This window comes from Polypterus senegalus, chromosome 10, assembly GCF_016835505.1.
Source record: "Polypterus senegalus isolate Bchr_013 chromosome 10, ASM1683550v1, whole genome shotgun sequence".
Classification (NCBI taxonomy): domain Eukaryota; kingdom Metazoa; phylum Chordata; class Cladistia; order Polypteriformes; family Polypteridae; genus Polypterus; species Polypterus senegalus.
In genome coordinates, this window is record NC_053163.1 from 28560662 (window position 1) to 28579796 (window position 19135).

The 19135-nt window shown below is 39.4% G+C and overlaps 1 protein-coding gene across 1 annotated transcript in view; it reads right to left on the reverse strand.

Annotated features, from left to right (window-relative positions):
- The window catches only part of LOC120536985 (caspase recruitment domain-containing protein 10-like), a 157658-nt gene that overhangs the window by 136954 nt on the left and 1569 nt on the right, over positions 1–19135 (reverse strand). The gene's annotated exons all lie outside the window — the stretch shown is intronic.

Genomic DNA, 19135 nt, shown 5'->3' on the forward strand with positions numbered 1-19135 from the left:
GAATTAACTGAATCCCATGCAGATCTACACAATTTGTGGACCACAACCATTCTTTTCAGGACACAGTCTCTCATCAAAGGTGTGCCTCCAACAGGACAATGTTCAGTGTCACACAGCACACTTCATTTCTTTGATCATGACAGTGACTTCAGCTTACTCCAGTGACCTGCACAGTCACCATATCCCAATCTATTACAGTTGAAAACCTTTGGGGTGAGGTTGAGCTAAAGGTTTCCAGCATGAAACAAGTGGCCAAAAATGTGAGTGAACTGTCATATCGTTGAGTCAGCAAGGCCAAAATCCCAAAGAAATGTTTCCAGAAACTGCATGCTGTTCTGGTGGTAACTGGGGTGTTACTTGGTTGTAGACAGAGGTTGTCACACATGCGCGCGCATAGAAGCAGCAGCAGCAGCAGCAGGGTCTGGTTGATTCAGAAGTGCCGATATGCAGGGCTAATCATGGGCACTAATGCCTTCTCTCCTTCCTTGTAGGAACAAATAAGATCTAACCCACTTCTTTCTGGCTATAGAACACACCCCAGATGATGTCATTTCTTCCCTCAACATCTAGATGGTCTGCCTCTTCCTTTCCTTCGACTATTGAAAAATGACCTATTCTTCCCTGCAAGAGTTTTGTGTTGGACTAAGTCCTATGAGGCTACTTAAATCGAACGTTCATTTTCTTAATTACAGCGAACATTACAATATACGCAGGCGCATCCCCCCCAAATCTTTATCTTTTGTGCTCGTCTTTCTGCAGTGTACACAATAAACCACCCAGTGAGCATACTCAACAACAAAATTGTACATTCATGTAATTTTACTAACAAACTGACAAGCCATATTAGCACTGTGAAAGCCAAAGATACTGTTTCCATAGAAGTTTGCAGAATTAGTTCCTCGACTATTGCAAAAGGTGTCAAAACACAACTAAAGTATAACCCTGAATATGACCCCAAAGTAAACTAATTATTAATGCCTTTCAGTTAACTACTATAAATTCTCTACAAATTGGTGGAAACTATTTACACCGTATATACTCGCAGATAAGTTCTTCCGCAGATAATTTGGGAATGAACTTTACCGTATAATTTCCAGTATTTTATAATGTCGTTCATACAAGTCGAATGTGGAAAACTCACGCTGTTGATCCAAGAGATTCTGATACCACAGAGCACACTGCCTTTTTTTATATGTATTGTGCCTACGTGACCACACGGAAATACCCAAACTATTCCGAAGCGAAGTTGGCACCATTTATTGTATCTCAGACCTTCATACACCTTTATTGTAAACGCATCCCTTATCTACGATGGAGCGTTCAATCAGAAGAAAATATGAAGCTGGTTTTAAATTAAAAGTAGTTGACGTTGCGAAAGAAATTGGTAACTGTGCTGCTGCAACAAAATTTGATGTGTCTGAGAAACTGGTGCGAGTTTGGAGGAAGCAAGATGATGTAAAAAATGAAGGGTCACATTTACATTTTACTGGGCGTATAAGTCGGGGTCTGATTTTATAATCGATTTTTTGGGTTTTGGGTTTCAAGACCCGACTTACACGCGAGTATATACGGTACTAATTCTGACCTGATCAGCAGCCATAATACAGGCACTTCAGAACAGCTCATTCACTTGAAGCTAGCCATGTTTGGGCCCTGCTATTACTTTGGTTGGGAGAGTATCTAGGTAAAGCTTGGGTTGCTGCTGGAAGAGGTGTTGGTGAGGCCAGCAGGGGGCACTTACCCTCTGGACTGACTGTGGATCCCATTACCGCAGTGCAGTGATGGTGACACTATGTCGTAAAAAACAATGCCATCCATTAGATGAGACATAAAACCAAGGTCCTGACTCTCTGTGGTCATAAAAGATCCCTGGACATCCTTTATGAAGAGCAGGGTGTATCCTGATGTTCAGGCTTCATTGCCTACTCATTCCGGCCCCCTAATCAACCCCTTTTCTCTAACTGGCTCTCTCTCACCATTTCACCACTGGGTGGCAAGCTTACTGGCGCAAAAATAAATGGCGGCCGTCGCATCATCCGGCTGGATGCTGCACATAGGTGGTGGTTGAAGTGGCGCCCCACTCTCTATGAAAAAAGTACTTTGATATAGCACTTTTCTTGCTACTCAAAAAAAAAGAATTATTATCCACTAATTGCAAATTTACTCCAGTAACATTGATTACAAGCTGAAAGCTGTTGTGGGAAAAAGGATGATGGCAAAATTGGGTGCCATGATGAAAAATCCCCTCCATGAGGCGCTCTTCTGGAGCACTTTTAGCCACAGGCTCATTCCACCATGGTGTGCTAAGAAGGGCCTCTGGGGATCTTTTCTGCATGGCGCTAGTACAGTAGGCAACTTCAAAATTTTCTCCTGACATCCCAAAATTAAATGCTGATACTCTTTAAAGTTGATTTTGTAATTTCTGAACAATATACATTTATTGATTCATTAACTGATTGTATTATTTGTCCACTCTGCATCTTTGTTTCTGCTGATGCAGGTATCTAAATATTCCCTTGGGATTAATAAAGTTTATCTAATTTAACATCACTCACGTGCACATAGGGGACAGCTAAAGGGCTCTGCTGAATATAATTCCCTGTCGCTCCAGGCCTGCCTTTTCTCTTCCTCCCTTTGCTGACTGGAAGATTGACTGCTGTAACACCACTGATGTCTACCCACCTGGATTCACCTCTTCCTACCGGAAGGATTTAAGACAGGAAGATTCTGACAATGTGACAAATGAGAGAAGACCATACAGACCATCATGCTTGTATGGTTTAGCTATTAGCTTCTTGTTACTTCTAAACGTTATCCTTTCTTCCCTTAACCTGCATGATTTAGCAGTTTCTTCCAGATTCCTTTGCATAGAGATGTGTTTCCTAAATGCAGTCCCCATAATTTCTACTGATGTCCTCACAAAAAAATTATTTACTACCTAGTCAAAAGTATTCAGCCAGTTCTACTCTACTGATATTTTAAAGAATTTTGCAGACTTGGATTTACAGCCAGACAATAAACTGAATTTTCAATTTTATCGATACTTAGCAGTTTTGTCTGATTTCCCACAACTTATTCTGAACATAAAATAAAATCTACAAAATCTCCAGGGCACTTTCTATGTGTGACTAAGTCAACTTCATCCATGTTGCCTGGTGATAATAAACATAAAAAGGATCAGAAGAGGAAGAGTTTACAACAGTGATTTATTTATTTTTTTTGTAAGTGGGAACTCCAGGAACGCACACAGCTTTGGCCCGACTTGCACCACTCACATTCAGAGACACAGAAGCAAAGTGATTAAAAAATAATGAACCTGAATATATTAAACAAAAATAGAAGGTGAAATCTAACTAAACAATAAACAAAACAAATCCCTCCTCAGCTCCCCGACGGTGATCACAAATATAACAAAACCTGAAAACAACAACAAGCAAGATAAACACAAAGTCTTATAATACACTGCCCCAATGAAACGGCAACCAATGGTGTGGAATGAAGGAGAAATGATAATCGAGGGAATAGCCTGCTGCAAGTAATGTAAAACAGTCCTACCATTATTAAGGATGTGTTGAGGGGTGAAGAGGTTGGGAGCGCTCCCTTTGCCGAAGCATGGTAAACTCATTACTCACCAGACAGGCAGGCACAAGACTGTCTATACATCCATACAGGCATAGTATTGCAGGACAAAACGAGAATCCAAGGGCAGTAGAGATGGTGGCAAGGTAGACAGACAGACACAAACTCCAGACCCTGCCCTGTCTAGCCTGATCACCTTTAAAGGGCCCACCGACCAAACTGCTTTCTCTGCAGAAGTTCAATCCTGGCCACAACAGAGATTGCTGGGAGTTGCAGTTCTTAATTTGCATAGCGCTGCTACAAATTATTTAATTTAAACTATATTTCAAACAAATTTTTAAGAATTAATTGTAAAATATTACAGAGTTGAAATTCAAAGCTTAATACACTGCAAAAATATACAACTATCATAAGATTATATTGTGACTGAACTAATGGGATAACATAGCATCGTGGGTTCTCGATAATTTCCAAAACAAATAATTACTATGGGAAATAATGAAAACATGAAAAGTCATGGATTTGATATCTTCCTCATTGGATTTAAATCTTCTGTCATCACATTATAGAGTCCAGCACAGACTTTATTGTAGAAAGCCCAAGACAAGGTCTCGAGGACTGTGATTCGGTCTGATGTTATTTTTGACTTTTCGATAACACTTTATTTTAGGTACTGCAAAAATGCATCTATTACTCTTATGTAACGTAACCTCAACAAAGAGCACTTTAGGACTTCATAACACTTATAAAACATCAGTAGACTCTGTAGGTTATTCATCTCTGGGCAGTTTGTGTGTCTTGGTTAAGCCACCTCAGAACACTCCAAAGTGAAGTTCTGTCAGTGGTCCGCATTGCAGAGATGAACATTAGAACACTCTGGACGAGAACAGGCCATTCAGCCCAACAAAGCTCACCAGTCCTATCCACGTATTTCTTCCAAGAAAACATCAAGTCGAGTTTTGAAAGTCCATGAAGTCCTACTGTCTACCACACTACTTGGTCGCTTATTCTAAATGTTTATGGTTTTCTGTGTAAAGAAAAACTTACTAATGTTTGTGCGAAATTTACCCTTAACAAGTTTCCAACTGTGTCCCCATGTTCTTGATGAACTAATTTTAAAATCACAGTCTCGATCCACTGGACTAATTCCCTTTATAATTTTAAACACTTCAATTATGCCACCTCTTAATCTTCTTTTGCTTAAACTGCATAGGCTCGGCTCTTTTATAATCTTTCCTCATAACTCACCCCTGTAGCCCTGGAATCAGCCTAGTCGCTCTTCTCCTGAACTTTTCTTGTGCTGCTATGTCCTTTTTGTAGCCTGGAGACCAAAACTGCCCACAGTACTCAAGATGAGGCCTCACCAGTGCATTATAAAAGGTTGAGCAGAACCTCCTTGGACTTGTACTCCACACAACAGGGCGCTATATAACTTAAAATTCTGTTAGCCTTCTTAATGGCTTCTGAACACTGTCGGAAAGTTGACAGCTTAGAGTCCACTATGACTCTGAAATCCTTCTCATAAGGTGCACTCTCAATTTTCCAACCGCCCATTGAGTAATCAAACCTAACATTTTTACTTTCTATATGTAATACTTTACATTTACTGACAATTAATTTCATCTGTCACAAATCTGCCCAAGCCTGTATGAATAAACACTTTAAGGTTGGGTTACATAACAGTAAATGAGTAATAGATGCATTTTTCCAGCATGTAAAGTGTTCCCATCTTCTTTGTGGATCCTCCAGAAGTTAATTTTCTCCAGAGATGCAGCAGACTGAAGTTTCTGTTTTCCTCTCCTTCTTTGTCAACTGGCCATAGTTCCATAATTAATGAATTGACTGATATTTTTTTAAGCTCTATTTAGTTCAGTCAGTTTCAAACCACTTTTGCTTCCCATCCATTTAACTCTTTGAGGGCTCAATATTTTTTCCAAAAAACTAAATTTTTTGAAAAGCACACAAAGCAATGGCTTCAACATAAAATGTCTGTTGCTACGTGATGTGGATGCTGTTGGTGCATGTTCAGCAACTCTGGCGGCAGTGGCTACGCAGGGGCACCTAGATAGCCAACAGGAATGTACAGTGGGCTGGCTGCCTGGCTGTCTTCACACAACCGCTGGGCAGCAGTGGCAGTCACAGTGTGATGCAATATGGGTTGTAGTACTTGTCATCATAAGTGGTGGTTCTCCCAGGCGAACGCAGCTACACAAACGTGTTCAACACCACGATCAACTGGGGACTGATTAGGTGATGATGGTACCTCACTTTTGCTTTTGATGTTCATGTTCTGATCATTTGCATCAAATTCCAAGTCCGACAAGTCAGAGCCCAATTCAGTGATAATATGTAAAAGGTCCATGGAGTATTTAGTCTCTCGCCAGATGTCGATGCCATTTTAGAGGATCTTTGCTCTTCACTACTCATGCAGGGAATCGAGGTTAAATCAACAAAGCTACTCAGGTTTACTTCTAGCAAAGAGTCAAACATAAACATAAGGGCGAGTTTTGTCAGCCAATTACTGTCCTCTACCTCTGAATTTCGACAAAAGTCGACATCAGCCCTTAAAGAGTTAAACAAATTTGTGCCTTTATGTGTACCCATTAGGTATTTAGTAAGTTGAAAAGTTTGTATTTGTATCTACCTGTGAACCTGTCACTCATGGAAGGGTGCCATACAAATATAAACTATATTGAACTCAATGGTTTGGGTTTTCTTATTTCATGCAACATTTAATCTTTACGTATATTTTTTATAAACACTGTGTGACCTGAGCAAGACACTTGATCTGACTGTGCTCCAACGGGAAAACCAAAAGTAATGGAACCAATTGTATCAAAACTGTTGTAAGTCACCTTGGATAAAGGTGTAGGCCAAAAAAAAAAAAACATAAATGTAAATTGTAAATTAAAGTAAAATAAAGATATGTTTATTATCTCATAAAACTTTAGCTCCATATTATTGCACCTCATGTTATGAAAATAACTTTTACAATGAGTAAATATCTTCTGTAAATGATCAAAAAACACCACTACTATATAAATACCCTAAAACTATAGAACGTAATTACTGCGTTACTGTTTAACAATATTTTTTCTGTTCTTTCGAAGTTTCAAGGTTGCTGCAACAGTCCTATAATTAAAAACTACATTCCCCAGTATGTACTGTATGTCTGATACTTAAATCCCTAATTACTTTAAAAAGAGTAATTTTAAATCTTCTTTAAGTTTGTTATTGAGGTGACTGTGATAATCAGAAAAGCTATCAGACAAAACCTTTATTCCCCAGACAGCTGTCATGCCAACAGATTTTACATTAAAATTATATATATACATATATATACTGCTCAAAAGAATTAAAGGAACACTTTTTATTCAGAGTATAGCATAAAGTCAATGAAACTTCTGGGATATTAATCTGGTCAGTTAAGTAGCAGAGGGGGTTGTTAATCAGTTTCAGCTGCTGTGGTGTTAATGAAATTAACAACAGATGCACTAGAGGGGCAACAATGAGATGACCCCCAAAACAGGAATGGTTTAACAGGTGGAGCCCACTGACATTTTTCCCTCCTCATCTTTTCTGACTGTTTCTTCACTAGTTTTGCATTTGGCTACAGTCAGTGTCACTACTGGTAGCATGAGGCGATACCTGGACCCTACAGAGGTTGCACAGGTAGTCCAACTTCTCCAGGATGGCACATCAATATGTGTCATTGCCAGAAGGTTTGCGGTGTCTTCCTGCACAGTCTCAAGGGCATGGAGGAGACTCTAGGAGACAAGCAGTTACTCTAGGAGAGCTGGAGAGGGCCATAGAAGGTCCATAACCCATCAGCAGGACCAGTATCTGCTCCTTTGGGCAAGGAGGAACAGGATGAGCACTGCCAGAGCCCTACAGAATGACCTCCAGCAGGCCACTGGTCTCTGACCAAACAACCAGAAAGACTTCATGAGGGTGACCCAAGGGCCCCATGTCCTCTAATGGGCCCTGAGCTCACTGCCCAGCAGCATGCAGCTCGATTGGCATTCGCCATAGAATACCAGAATTGGCAGATGCACCACTGGTGCCCTGTGCTTTTTACAGATGAGAGCAGGTTCACCCTGAGCACGTGACAGAAGTGAAAGGATCTGGAGAAGCCATGGAGAACATTATGCTGCCTGTAACATCATTCAGCATGAGCAGTTTGGTGGTGGGTTAATGATTGTCTGGGGAGGCATATCCATGGAGGGTCACACAGACCGCTACAGGCTTGACAAAGGCACCTTGGCTGCCATTAGGTATCAGGATGAAATCCTTGGACCCATTGTCAGACCCTATGCTGGTACAGTGGCTCCTGGTGCACGACAATTCCTGGCCTCATGTGGTGAGAGTATGCAGGCAGTTCCTGGAGGATGAAGGAATTGATACCATTGACTGGCCACCACACTTTCCTGACCTAAATCCAATAGAACACCTCTGGGACATTATGTTTTGGTCCATCCAATGCCACCAGGTTGCACCTCAGACTGTCCAGGAGCTCAGTGATGCCCTGGTCCAGATCTGGGAGGAGATCCCCCACAACACCATCTGTCATCTCATTAGAAGCATGCACCGATGTTGTCAGGCATGTATACAAGAACACAGGGGCCATACAAAGTGCTGCGTACAATTTTGAGTTGCTGCAGTTAAATTTTGGCAAAATGGACTAGCCTGCCACATAATTTTTTCACTTTGATTCCTTTTTGATTTCGTTCCTAACACATTACCCAGTCTATATCAGTAGAGATATCCAGTAAGATTTCTTTTTCTCATTGAGATCTGATGTGTTTTCAAAGTGTTCCTTTAATTTTTTTGAGCAGTTTATATACATACATACATACACATATTATATATATATATATATATATATATATATATATATATATATATATATATATATATATATATATATATATATATATATATATATATATATATATATATCCATTAATTATAAATCTCCATTAAATTAAGCTTTCAATAGGATATATAAAGCAAACAGCCACAATTTCAATATTGCAGATTATCTCATAGGTAATTACAAAGGAAAAAGTAACAATATACCTTCCATATCAACAAGCAATGAATATACTTTGAAATAAAATGAGTTTTTTCAGTTTAAATACATAATTAACAATTTTTTTTGTTTTGTTTTTGTTAACACAGAGTACTGTCAGCCAATGAATTATTCAGCAGAAGTTTGTCAAGAAACACCACTGAGGCTCCTTTATACCAACAAGCAATAGGTCTCCATTATTCCTCACAGGGACTGGGACTGAACTTTTGCTCTTTTAAACTTTGTTGCTTTATAGTCATTCCAGTGTGTGTATAGACCAAGGTGTGTTTTATTTATTTATTTAAAGAGATTATGTAAAAAGCAGAATACCCCCTGTGGGGACAAATAAAGTTCTATCTATCCAGCTAGCTATCTGTTTATCTATTGACAGACTAAATCATACAATTGTACAATGCAGTTTAAAACATTTTATATGCATGCTATATACATGCACATATACATTACAAGACAAAAAAACAGCTGCACCCAGATACTGTGGTCCAGATTATATAAAAACTGGTATACAAACAAGATGCCACATTATCCACCCATCCATCCATCCATTTTCCAAAACAAAAGCAGGGAAGCTGGAGCCTATTTCTAACCACATGAGTAAGAAATTATTCAAAAAACACAGCAAAAGAGGGATATGTTCATCCAGAATAGAACTACGAATACAGTAATTAGAATCTGGTAAAATGCCGAGAGAATGGTGATTAAAGAGGATATGTGTGGTAAGAGGAAGTTATATAGAAGGAAAAATATGTTCTATGGCACATTGAGCCATTGTGTAAATACTGCTCAAGGAAGACAACAGCCTGAAAAGGGCTTCACTTGGCATCTGTGACAATGCCTTACTTATGCTGTACTGGGGCTGAGGAAGGGCACTGACATCACGTTAACATTCCGAGGAGATGACCACCATGAATGTCCTATGGAAAAAGTGGAAGGCAGCAGGCTGTCTGCAAGAAGGGATAGAATCAAATTATTCAACAAGCTGCAGAGGTAACAGGCTTTCATAAGCAATGGGGCCTTACATCATGACCCCAACCTTCTGAAGATGTGCTCTTTGAAAATGCCATATAGACTGCATCATTGTCCACTCTAAGTTTGAAGGGTTTGGAGCAAAGTGGGCATTGCCCATTTTGTTAGGCTTTTACTGCCACACAAGGCCTGTTAAGTGTTACATTTCATCCTGGCTAGAGTTCAAAGACGGTTTGTATTTCTTTTTTGTTCATTTTTGTTTAATTTACTTATGTTACATTTGTTGCAAAAAGGCAGTGGCAACCTACAGTCCATTGTGGTTCATTGCGCTCATGATGTGGCGAGTTCTACTGGGATTTTTCTGTGCTCTTTGATTATTTGTGATTTCATACCATATATACTCACGTATAAGTCGGGTCTTGAAACTCGAAAAATTGATTATAAAAATCAGACCCAGACTTATACACCTGTTCAAAAATGTAACACTAACTTTTTTTTTTTTACATCTTCTTGCTTCCTCCAATCTCGCATCAGTTTCTCAGACACATTGAATTTTGTTGCAGCAGCGTAGTTACCAATTTCTTTCGCTACTTCAATGACTTTTAATTAAAAACCAGCTTCATATTTTCTTCTGATCGAACGCTCCATCGTAGAGGTGTGAGATATAAAAAACACAAATCTGTGCAGCTTCAGAATAGTTTGGGTATTAACGTGTGGTCACGTAGGCATAATACATACAACAAAAGGCAGAGTGCTCTGTTGTTACCCTCTGAGGTGGGTGTTAGAATATCATAATCTCTTGTACCAATAGCATGAGTTTTCTGCATTCGACTCATACGATCGACATTATAAAATACCAGAAATTATACAGTAAAATCAAGCAACAACTTATATGCGAGAGAACTTATCTGCGAGTATATACAGTAAATCTTTTGATCTTGATGTTTTGTATTTCAGCTACTCTTTGGACTTGTGATTGGGACATTGTTTACGTTGGATTACCTTTACCTTTTCAGGCAACTCTTTTTGCCTCTCGTGCTCTGTGGAGCTGCATTTTATTGAGGAGAAATTTTGTAAAATAAATCTTTTATTTATACAGATTCTACGTTTGCCTTTGTGCAACCCGCTGGGTTTTTATAGTATTTCTCCCCCTAGTGGCCATTTTGAGTATTTCTGGGACTTTGGCGACTGGAACCTCTTAAGTTCATAACATTCAGACAGCGTATTTAATAAGGATGCAAAAATCCAGCTGCACGCCCACCTGCATTCCAGAGTGAGTGGCTAAACTGCAGCACTAGCAATACTTTGGTCAGTTCTGTATTTCATGTGATGATAAAGGTGTAAATCAGAACTGAGCTGACACCTCTGCAGAGACTCCTTCAGATAAAAAAGTGTCCAAAAAGACATTTGTTTTAAGCTTTGTATCAGCAAACTGAACTCTGGCAGGATGTGATGGATAAAGTAACACACCTATAAGCAGGTACTGAATCTCTAACAGGATGTGGCTTTGATCCAATTCCTAGAGGTCACACCTTCCTTCACAAATAGGTGCACTCCCCTTCTTCACTCTCTTTCTTTGAAAAATGCTTACAAACTTTCTTTGGCCTGGAAACTACTCTCCAAAGAGTCTTGGAGCTTGGCAACCCGAACTTACTGTAGGTCTAAGATTCACTATTTTTAAGCCAAGCTCTGTGGCAATGACCAAGTCCAGTTTGAGAAGACTGAGAAGCAAAACGTGAACTTCAGCATATATACTCTTGTGCCAGGAAACACATTTTTTCCTATGAGGTTGCAGAGGACACAGCCAAGCACCTAAAAGTGAGCTGAGGAGGGTAACCTCACATCACACTATGGACAAAAGACCATGTAGCAAAAACAAAGAGTGCACTCCAACACAGGAAGAGTCCTCCAATTGAACCTGGAGCAACAACACGCCACTCAATACAGCATGAGACATCAGTCTTACAGGGCTTGGTATCGTAAAACTGTTTAGCTATGCCAAGCTAAATGAGAGCTCTAACCAGTAAAGATTCCGTCTCTTCTGTATAACATGCTTGTCTCATCGGTCTTGTCTTCTGTGTCAATATATATGCAATGATGATATTTCTATAATCCTTGTGTCTATCAATAAATTGTATTACTCCTTCTCTTAAAAACAAGTGTGTTTCAGTTACCTTGATACAAGTCTAACAGCCGGGCACCTATCCAACAGAGAAAGGTAAGGTAAATAAAGTTGGAATCTTACCAAAGTTTTTAATCGTTCCCATTACTAAAGAAAAAAACTGGAAATGAAATAACTGATTGTTGTGATGTGAAATTTTGCATACAAGTCGATAAATATTTTGTATGTCTTTATTTGTAACTTAGACAAAGCAATGTAATATTAGTGTTACGTTAATGATAATAACAGCAATGGTTTGATAGTTACGAACCCCTTCCCCACTTTAAGAATGAGTCTGTGAAACTTTACAACAGGGTTTGGGGGAAGTGCCTCAAACAAGTTTGGCCAATATTTCTCTGCTAAAGTCTCTCTCTCAAGCCCCACAAGAAAGCCAGGCTGCCTAACTGCCAAGCTTTACCTTAACACATGGTTTGGAGGGCAGGTGTGAAGGTATTCTGTCCCCCCATTGGTCTGAAGTATGGCTGTTTGGAACTGGTTTGTATCAAAATCCTTTAAGTACCATGATGCCCTATTGGCTGTAGGGGTAGGACAGAAAACTTATAAATTTGCTTGCTTTACCCCTCTCTCTCTCACACACACAAATATCAATGAAGAAGCATCTCTCCGTCAAACCATGAACTGAAAAGGACAACACAATGAAGAGCACAGCCTTATTTAGACAGGCATGTGGCCAGTTCTGAAGAAAGCTGCCCACAAATGAAGCCTTAACTAGAGACATTTTAATTAACTAACAAGTCTGTGTGCCGCCTGAAACCACACATCAGCATTTATCAGATTGTACTTTGCATATTGTTATTATTTATGAATATTATCAATAATACATTATTTAAAGTGTAACTTAACTCCTGCTTGTCTTTTACTTCACCTGATTGCCTGTGGTTATAAATGTAGAAAGGAAGGTGGGAAGAAGTTATATGGTACAATACCAGCAGTAAGTCTGTGAGATTTGAAGCATTCCGACAAAGGCTACATATTAATAATACAAAAGGGGAAAGTAGAGTAATATATTACTCTACCAAGATAAAACTGATTGATTAATATTGATATTATTGATTAATATCAATCAATTGATTCTTTTTCACACGTAAAAACACATTCCCCAAAATGGTCACTATCCCCAAGTAAGACGTTGCAGTATTAACTAAGGAAGACTCAAAATCATCCCATTGTACACTCTTGAAAATAAAGGTGCCGGAACAGTTCTTCAGGGTAATGTCATAAGGGGTTCCCAAAAGACCTTCCCACATGAAGGTTCCAGAAGGAGCCTTTATTTATTTAGATCCATAACCGACGCCATACAGTAAATGACCATGACTAGATGGTAACAGATTTGGCTCAGGATTTTAAAAAGGCTCTTGCTACATACGTTCAGTAACAGAGGCGAAGTCCAGGTTTTCTTAATCTGGTAGTGTTCTGCTTGGTAGCCTCAGGTCAGGTTGGGGAGCATGCACTGGTACAGCATGTTGCCGCACACATCACATGACAAAACAGCTCAGGATCCTGATTAGAGGCCCCACAAGCAGACATGTAGTCCAGTCCCACCCTCCAGAAATTACCCTCTATCTGCCACATCCCCTTGGCCTGGTCCAGCCGCTCTGGTCCTCAACAACGATGATCACCCTCGGGGAATCACACTACATGGCCATAGTGCCGTAACTGACACTCCCTCACAATGCAGGTAATGCTCCTACCACACTTTAAAGATTTTTCTACATGTTAGGAATTTTTTAAAGCACAAAGAACCAATTCCATAAGCAAAGAACTCTTCCCAAAATGAAATTGTGCTTTGTCAAGTAAATGTGCTACGAGGAGCCACACAACCCAATAAAGAACCTTATAGTGCCATTAAAGAAGCATTATTACTAAGAGTGCAGTTCACACTACTTCAGCTCAACAACGGTTCAGATATCACAATGACATGTCATCCATAGTCAATTAATGGATATATATATATAAATTGAGTCCAACCCCTACAAGTCATCAGTTAATTTTACGACTGCCAACCTATCAAAGGTGCCAAGCTGCCAACTCCTCCACACAGTGTTGTAACTCAGTTTCCAAGTTTATTATCTGAAAGCTGTAAATCACTCCAACAATTAATATTAATAGCATCATGCCATAGTCATACCTGTCTGCCAACAGTTTTACAAATATCAGTGATTCCATTCCTTCCAACTCGTTTAATTGCTTGTATGACCAACAAACGGGTCTTTGGTGTATTCTTGGGGTGAGAAAATGTCAGTGCAATTTCTCACTTTGTTATGATTCTACCCGATACATTATCTCCTTTTTATGGTGCTCAGTAATTGCACTGTAGAAGTCCAATGCTGAGAACATATAAACTTAACTATGTACATAACCTGACCATGTTGATCTCCAATACCAGTTATCAGGAAACTGAAATCATTGGCATCATATGTGTGTCACTAAACTGGAATAAATATACCAAAAAGTATGACCTTACAATAAATCTATACTAATAAACGGCAAAGCCCTCACTGACTCACTCACTCACTCACTGACTGACTGACTCATCACTAATTCTTCAACTTCCCATGTAGGTAGAAGGCTGAAATTTGGTAGGGTTATTCCTTACAGCTTTCTTACAAAAGTTGGGCAGGTTTCATTTCGAAATTCTACGTGTAATGGTCATAACTGGAAGCTGATTTTCTCCATTTACTGTAATGGAGATGAGCTTGAAACCCGTGGGGGCGGAGTTTCGTGTGACATCATCACACCTTCCACGTAATCACGCAGTACGTAGAAAACCAGGAAGAGGCCCAAAAAGCGCTGAAGAAAACATGCACTATATAATTGAGAAGGCAGCGAAACAATAAGAAGCGAGCGAGTGACATATACAACCATATTCATGAGTTCTGCTACTTCGGAAACAAAGCACGATATTAACCTAAACTTTAAATTAAGTTCATAGACAGGCTGCCGCTGGCGTTTGTAATTTAATGCCTACCCATATAAGGCCATCCGTCAGCGGCAATCCAATAGCAAACTGCCACGGGTACATATTCACGGGTGAAGGACTGTGCTGATACAGAGGAAGATGAGATGGTCAGGGTGGTGTTTGGCACAAACTCAGCGAAACTGCGAGAGAAAGTTTTAAGTGCCGGGACTTCGGTAACATTAGATACAGCCATGGACATAGCACGACATGGCACCAGCACAGCTGGGAAACTTCGATGCATGTACACCGAGCGGCTCATGTGAACTGACGCAGTGCACAGACAAAAAGCAACAGTTCCAAAGAGCGCTGAACAAAAAACGAATTACACAATTGAAAAGGCAGCAAAAAAATATGAAGCATCTGATACATACAAGCATATTCATAACAGCAGCTACTGTGGAAACAAAGCACACGGTGGAAAAAGTCAATGTCCCGCTAAAGGAAGACAGTGTAAAAAAAAAACCCGTGCATGCAGTGTGTCGGGTCTCAGATAAAGAAGACGAGCTGTTTATTGATGCAGTAAGAAACGAATCGATGAATGAAACCTGTCATCTTTACAACGATTGACAAACACGGAATGTAACTTGAACACAACACATCCTACAAATACGAACCTGATTGAAAGAAATAATGATAATCAAATCCTTGATGACAGCAACACTCAGTAACACTCACAAAACAAATACTGTATATTGACAGTCATGTTACGTTATTTTTAAAATGTTCCCTTTTCTTTTTCATAGCTTCTTTAACACACTACGTCTCCGCTGCGATACGCGGGTATATATATATATGTATATATATATATATATATATATAGATATAGATATAGATATAGATATAGATATAGATATAGATATGTATATATATACCCCGATCTACATACTTTATTCGCCATCAATGATTGTTTTGGTAAAGCCATACTCAGTGTATTCATTAGATGAACGGTAAAAAAGTAAGAGCGAGGGGAGGATGACTTATTGAGGCATGCAGGCAAAACCACAATAGCACGCGGGCTCGATGTACGAAAAAATATATCTTTTAAAGTTCTATTTAGTCCATATGTGTCAAACTCAAGGCCCATGAGCCACATCCGCCCGTGTAATTATATCCGGCCCGCGAGATCATTTTATATACTGTACTAGCAGACCTCGTGCGCTTCGCTGCAGTCGCTGTAGTTGGAATAATTATGTATCTACATGCTACTTATAGAGCTTCTTTATATACAATATTAAACACGAAGAAACACTAAGTAGAAACCCTAATGGAAAAAATACTATTCAGTAAGTACTGCGTCTAGTCTAGTAAACAGTAAATCAGTTAAGGAGAGAGGACTAAACACTAAGGAAAAAGAACGGCAGGACGCGTCAGCTGCGGAGCTCAGCTCGGAGCGAAATGAAGTGAATGAAATGACGTGAACGGGAGGGGAGATGATCACGTGACTCCCCCTCCCGGCTTAACTCTCCGTCCCTCCACAAACACACAAACACAGTCTCTCGGATCCCAACTCTCCTTTATATGTATAGATTATTGTTATTAATGGCCCGGGGATATGAAGCGCTGGTAACACAATAAACTACAGATCCCATAATGCAGCGCTTCAGCTGCCTTGCCGAACACTTACCGCGTCCCCATGGTCTCTTCTGTCGTTTCCTTACTTTGCGAAGGAAGCAGCTTTCTCACAGCTTCTGCACTGTTTTATAAACGAACGATATATAAGAAAGTCCTTTTTCCTTGCTTTGCAAGCAGCCTTTTTATTTAATCCACGGGTTCTCCGCTGTTTCATTGTTCATTTATTACGATTTTTATAGTTATTGTGTAGGTTTTATTTAATCCACAGGTTCTCTTCTGTGTTCACTGCGGTGTCTTCTTTCGTTTACGAGCTTCGCCAAGGAAGCAGCTTTCTCACAGCTTCTGCACTGTTTTAAAAACGAACGACATATAAGAAAGTCCTTTTTCCTTGTTTCAACAACGAAGCAACTTTTTTATTTAATTCACGGGTTCTCCGCTGTTTCATTGTTCATTTATTACGATTTTTATAGTTATTGTGTAGGTTTTATTTAATCCACGGGTATTTCACCGCTGCGAAGCGCGAGTATTTTGCTAGTATCAAATAAATGTTAAATGCAAATAAAACCCCTAAAAAACCCACCTGTGGGCTTTCCTACCACATGTTCTCATTGGTAATTATTGAGTAGAGACGTAGGTTCACTTAACGCACCTGGGAAACCATAAAACACTCACATCTCAGTCTGCTCCTCAGAACACCTCTTAACCTCGCTACCTCCCTGACAGTTGACTCATCTCCTGATTAAAGACACAAAATGTTTCGGGCAGGAGGCTGAATTTTTCACTCCAACAAGGGATTACTTCTGAGAAAATTCCTGAAAGAATTTCTCAGTCTGAAAAGCTCCTAGAAAGTCCTGGGAACATTTTAAAAGTACTGTATACTTAATATTGGGCCCAGGTGTCTCTGCCCGTTTGAATTTATACAATGAACTAAGCATCCACAGCAAGCTTGGGGCCTGTCTGCTCCAGACAATGGGGGACAGGGTCTCATCTGTGTCACCACAGGCTACAAACACCACCTAACGTGAGCAGTCATAATGATTTAGGAAATGCAATTGTTACCATAGCAGGAAGGGGACACGGCACATGGCCAGATGAGCACAACACACACAATAACTATTCACAGAAGTTTATATAAAATGGCTAAGTAGTTTATAAAATTTAGGAAGGCTGCATCAAAAAACAAAGTGAAATTGCTCTACAGGGCTTTGCTTTTGCAAAAAAAATCTCCTTCGCTGCATTTTTACTCCACCGAGTCAGACTATGACTCATGCGTCTCCATTCAAAGAGGAAAGGCTGCTTAACAAGAAGCAGCAGTTACAAAGAGAGAGAAAAAAGAAAAGAAAAGATTACACAGCAGGGTGTGCAAAGACTACATTGTAAAGCCGATTTGGCGTCCAGCATGGTAAGCAGAGACGGTCTAATTTTAAAGCATTATTGAGGAGAGCAAAACCTTACATTAAATTACAACCCTGAAAAAGTACAAGTAGTTAAATGTGAAGAATCCTTTTAACAAACTTTTACCTTAGCTTAAGACTCACCACTTTGATGGGGGTAATCAGTGATAAAGGCAGCAATTCATGGGGGACGAAATTCTGAGGAAAAACTGTGCAAAAGCAGCTTCGGCATGTTGGGAGATACCCAGTGTCATTTATTATTATTCATTATTTCTTTCAATTAAAAATTACATATTTTATATTTCTGGTGAGAACACGTCGATTACAGTGCCAAATCTTAAGAGTTGTAAAGAGAATAAGGAAAACGTTAAAAGGCTCCATCGTGAGGATGTGCAACAAATTATATTTTTAATATCAGAAAGGCAAAATGTGTTACTTTGTCTTTAGCTTCTCATTTTTTATAATTGATAGCTTCTCATTTTTTATAATAGATAGATAGATAGATAGATAGATAGATAGATAGATAGATAGATAGATAGATAGATAGATAGATAGATAGATAGATAGATAGATAGATAGATAGATAGATAGATAGGGCACTACACAATAGACCACAGGTGAGCAAAGTCAGTCCTGGAGGGCCGCAGTAGCAGCAGGTTTTTGTTCCAACCCAGTTGCTTAATTAAAACACAGTCCTTGTCAATTATTTAATGTCATGGCTTGCTAATGCTTTAACTCTGCCATGTCAAGTCATTCTCATATTCTAGATTTTTTTTTCCTTTCTAAGGATATCATCCAAATGATTTGAAGTCTAAAACACACAAGTTATTCTCAGTGCTTCACTTTTTCTCTTCACTTTCCTTCCAAGTATTCAATTAAACCCAATAGTGCATGATAAATACACAAAGGTGTAAAAGATAGGAAGCTAAATGGAGAAATGCTGGTCTCTTTTGTCATTTGCATAATATTGCTAATTAGGAGCAATTAAAAACCAAGACTACAGCAGTTTATGACTAAAATAAGCAATAAGGTTTCAAAATCTTAACAAGCGAGACAACTAAAGTGAAGCAGAAGTGTTACTTGAGCAATAAGTGCTTCTTACTAAGCAACTGGGTTGGAACAAAAACCTGCAGCCACTGCGGCCCTCCAGGACTAACTTTGCTCACCCCGCGATAGACAGTAACAGCACGGCTGCCTTGCTAGAATGGGATTAGCATTCACGTCCATGTTGCTCCCAGCATGGAGTCTGAACCTTCTTGCCATGTATGTGTGGGTTTCTTCCAGGTGTTCCAGGTTTCTCCCACAGTCCAAAGATATTCAAGTTAAGTCAATTGGCATTTTTAATCTGACCTACTGCGTGTGTGTTGTTGTTGTGTGTTCACCATACAATGTAC